Here is a 4,979-nt window from a genome sequence, read left to right on the forward strand (position 1 = left end):
CCATGTTCTAATCAGAGAGAAGCAGTTTCTCTGATATGGTATCAGAAAGTGAACTGTTATGTTCATGTTTATGTTTATGAAGATGTCCCTGTAATTTTGAATGATATGCTCAGAAAAGAATACGGTGGAGTTAAGGAAAAAGGGGAAAACATACAATGCATCTCAAAATAAGGTGAAAGTTTGCTGTCCCACCCTGTCAAGGGGTCTGCTGAAGTAAGAGAGGGAGGGAGGAAGGAAGAAAATGAAGGAAGGAAGGAAGGAAGGAAGGAAGGAAGGAAGGAAGGAAGGAAGGAAGGAAGGAAGGACGGAAGGAAGGAAGGAAAGAAAGAGGGAAGGAAAGAAAGAGGGAAGGAAAGGAGGAAAAGGAGCAGTGTGATGAGCCAGAATATGTTACAGAATCACAGAAACCTTCAGGTATTTATAAACATGGAGGAAATCATGCTGAGCCTTCTCTTCTCCACGCTGGACAGTGCCAGCTGTCTCAGCCTCTCCTTGTACGAAAGATGTTCCAGTTTGTTCATCATCTGTATAGGATTCACTCCAGTAAGTCCGTGTCTCTTACATTAGGAAGCCCAGCACTGAAAATAGTGTTCCATGTTCTGTCTCACTAGTGTTGAGCAGAGAGCAAGGATTAGATTAGGAGAACTATGGCAAAAAGCTGAGAGTAAACACGTGCCAATTAAATAAATAAATAATAATAATAAAAAAAAAAATGGAGGAGAGCAGTTCCAGGATAAGAAGTACAAAACCATATGTACTAACGGTATGATACAGAATCATAGAACGACAGAATGGCTCAGGTTGGAAGGGATCTCAAAGATGACCTAGTTCCAACCCCCCTGCCATAGGCAGGGATGCCACCTGCTGGATCAGGTTTTTCAGGGCCTCATCTAACCTGGTCTTGTATACCTCCAGGGATGGGGCATCCACAGCTTCACCACCCTCTGAGTGAAGAGGTGGTTTCCTCCCAATCTCTAATCTATATCTCCCCTCTTTTAGTTTAATACCATTCCCCCTTGTCCTGCCATTACCTGATTGAGCAAAGAGTCACTCTCCATCTTTTTTATAAGTCCCCTTTAAGTACTGAAAGATCGCAATAAGGTCTCACCAGAGCCTTCTCTTCTGTAGGCTGAATATCCTCAGCTCTCTCAGCCTGTCTTCACAGGATAGGTGCGTCAGCCCTCTGATCATCTTTGTGGTCCTCCTCTGGACCTGCTCTAGAATATCAACACCCTTCTTGTGCTGGGGGCCCCAGGCCTGGATGCAGCACTCCAAGTGGGGCCTCACAAGGGCAGAGCAGAGGGGCACAATCCCCTCCCTCCCCTGCTGGCCACTCCTCTTCTGATGCAGCCCAGGATGCAGTTGGCCTGCTGGGCTGCAAGCATGCACTGATGGCTCATGTCGAGCCTTTCATCCACCAGAACCCCCAAGTCCTTCTCCACAGAGCTGCTCTCAGTGAGTTCTTCTCCCAGTCTGTGCTAATGTCTGGGATCGTCCCAGCCCAGGTGCAGCACCTGGCACTTGGACTTGTTGAATCTCATGTGGTTCACATGGGCCCACTTTTCAAGCTTGTCCAAGTCCCTTTGGATGGCTTCCCTTCCTCCTATTTTATCAACTACACCACTCAGCTTGGTGTCATCTGCAAATTTCCTGAGGTTGCACTCAATTCCACTGACTATGTCATTGATAAAGATATTAAACAGCACTGGTCCCAGGACAGACCCCTGAGGTACACCACTTTTCACCGGCCTCCACTTGAACACAGAGCCATATGGTAAGTAAAAGAAAGAAAAAATATGAGAATTTTCAGCTGTACATATTTTATGTGTTTTTTATTTTTCTTTGTTTGTTTGGTTGGTTGGTTTTCTTTGTTTGTTTGTTTTGTTTTGTTTTGATCTGTAAAAACTGATCAGAATAATTAAAACAGAAGTATGTCTCCTGTCATGTACAATAGTGTGAATAGGTTATAAAAATTGCCATTACTCCAGGTAATGGATTTAATCACATGGTCACAAAATTCTGAAGCTATGATTCCAAGAGTAATGTTAATTATGCTTTCTCTCTTCTAATTTTGGTATAGTCTCCAGTTCACAGAATATTAACTCTACTAAGGAAAAAGCGTGTACATGTGAATGTCTTAGGGGAAGACCTGCATTTTAGAGAATCTCCATTTTAGTTTGAATGTCCAGTTGGCTTTTGAAGATATAAGTCACTTGCTGTGTCTAGCACGTAATTAATTATAGCATTAGCTTACATCTGAATGGAAAAATAACATTTTGAGCAATTATCAGACTAGAGTACCTTTGAGAAAAAACAATACTTTTAAGCACAATTACAGAAAAATAAAAATAAAATGAGGACTTAAGTGGAATTGAAAGTATCCCCTATTCTTCAATATCAGTCCTGTCAATGAAGAAAATGAACATTTTAGGCAATAAGATCTCCATAATGTCTGGCCTTTACGTTTCTAATTGTAAAACCTGTTCCAAGAAGATACTGCCAAACTAGAAGTTTATAGATACAAGTTTTGGATCTATGAAACCGGTCTATAATTCCTGTGCTGCCCTATGTGCTGCACTTGGAAAATATATACATTGTATATTAAAAAATAAAATAAAAAAATAAAATAAAATAAAATAAAATAAAATAAAATAAAATAAAATAAAATAAAATAGTAAGTGATTTTCATCTTTAAACCTCCCCTTGCACTGCTCCCTCCCCCAGATTCTTTCCCTCCACCACCCACTCCAGAAAGGAGCCTGGGGAGGAGGTGACTGTTCCACACCATACAACAGCCATGAGAGATAAGTATTCCCCAACAAGTATCTGCTCTTCAGGTGAGAGTAGTTGAGAGCAGTACCCCAGCACAAACGTTCTTATTTCATGTCTCTTTAAGGTCTCTGTAACTAAACAGATTGAAATTGTGGTGCTGAGAGAGGTCAGAATAACAATATTTTCCAGTTTAACAGTCTTCCTTTTTCTTTTGAACTGGCTGGAATTCACATTGTTTTTAACCACTTTTTAATAAATTCCAAGTTTTGGACACTGTTCTTTTCTATACAGCTTGCAGCTGGAACAAAACAGACTTACAATAGCTGAAGGTAATTCAGCAATTTTAAGTTTTTTATGAGGATAATGAAGTGAGAGTTTCTGGGGGAAAAAAAAAAATCTTTGTGAACTCTTTGTTTTCCAGAACCTTTTCCTCGTTTGGAGGATAATGTCCTCTCCTAACAGTTATGATTTTTCGTTAGACTGATTCTGTGGTTTTTTGTTTGTTTGTTTGTTTGTTTTTTTCTTGTTTGTTTGTTTTCTATAATAAATATATAAATTAATTTTTTCATTTCTTCCCCACTTCCTTTTATTCTCTGTTGATCAGAAGGCTGGATCACATGACAGCATAAATTACTTTGGCACCTATTCTGTGAGTGCAGACCCAGGGCAGGGGGTCTGTCTGGAATAGCTTGCTTTTACTTGTCTTTTGCATTGACTCTTTGGGGCATTTTTGCATCTTGTTCTCTGTGTCTTGTGCTGAGCACTTTTTATGTTTTTCTGATAATGTAAAAGATGTGTTAGACTAAAAATCTCCCTTCAACCTCTTTGAGGGAAAGAGACTCCTGATTTTTTTCTCGTCTGAAAAAAAAAAACCTGCTATATTTTGTGGCTATTGGAATATTGCAGGTATAGCTGAGAACCATGAACAATAATCCTTTTGTGTGGAATTCTCTGACAATGCCTAACAAAGGAAAAACAGGAGTTTAAATGCATTTGTTCACACACTTGTCTCTTGCCTTTGCTCTTGCAGTTTTCTGTCTCATGGATTCTATAAATATACTAAAGTAAAAAATAAAAAATATACAATTTCTCTTATTTGAAGGCAAAATAGGTGCAATGGCATGGAGGCATAGGCTCTGGAATGTTATGCCTTCATGGACACCAGGCTGTAGGGCTAGGGTAGAAAGTAATCCCGGACTCCGGACTTTACATATAAGGAGGGATCTAAGTGAAAAAGCGGGTGAAAAAAGCTTGCAGCCTGGTCTTTCATATGCTGTGGTTTCCCAAGTTAATGTTGATCCCCACTTTACTTGATAAACTTTTGATTTTTTTATGTCCAGCAATTATGAGCTATCTCGGGAACCCAACATAAATCTTCATATTTTAATGGCTTGGAGGAAAGGTCTCTAACAGATTTTGCTAATCCTCCCTGCATAATCTAAAGAAAATGAAGGGTTATAGTGTAGAGGAGCACTTCCTATAGTATCTATTTTATTCTAAATTTTCAAATTCTGTTATTAACACTCACAAAAAGTACCCTGAGATTTATGTAAATGTTATGCCTATTATGCTGTTGGAAAAACTTGCCAAAGGTCACTAAAAAGCTTTGGACAGCAACTGGAAACTAAATGTCCAGTTCTACTCAAATGGAGCTCAGGGTTCATGAACCCTTAACCTCTGATAGAAGTTACATAAAGATGAACCAAAGTTATTTGAATAGCTGGGAAAGTCTTATTTTCCTTAGCCATTCTTCTCATAGTCCCTCATGAAAATCTTCCTTCTACAGATTTATCAGAAAGAGAGGGTTCCATCAGGAAATGGGTTTGTTTAGGAAAAAAGTTTTATGGTGAAGCATTTGGGAATAATCCTGCAGAGGTTATTTTAACTGCATTTTGCCAGCAGATCTTTCATTGCATTGTTATGCCTATTCCTGGTAATTGCAAGGTGACACTCCTGAATGCCTGTGGCAAGACCAGCACTGCTCTAATGGTGACTCTCGAGACTTTCTGTGTACTGTGAAATGGAGAAGGCTGCAAGAGCTACCTGTGTTGCCTGGCTCCTGTCAGGCACCATACACTTCTGCATCAACTGCACCATACTTCAGCTGACTTCAAGAACTGTGTGAGTATGCCCAGAAGCAACCTGGGATCTCTGACATGATGCCAAATTGTATTGTAAAAAACTGCCTCTAGTCCTTCACTTTTAGT

This window comes from Anser anser, assembly GCF_964211835.1.
Source record: "Anser anser genome assembly, chromosome: Z".
NCBI lineage: Eukaryota > Metazoa > Chordata > Aves > Anseriformes > Anatidae > Anser > Anser anser.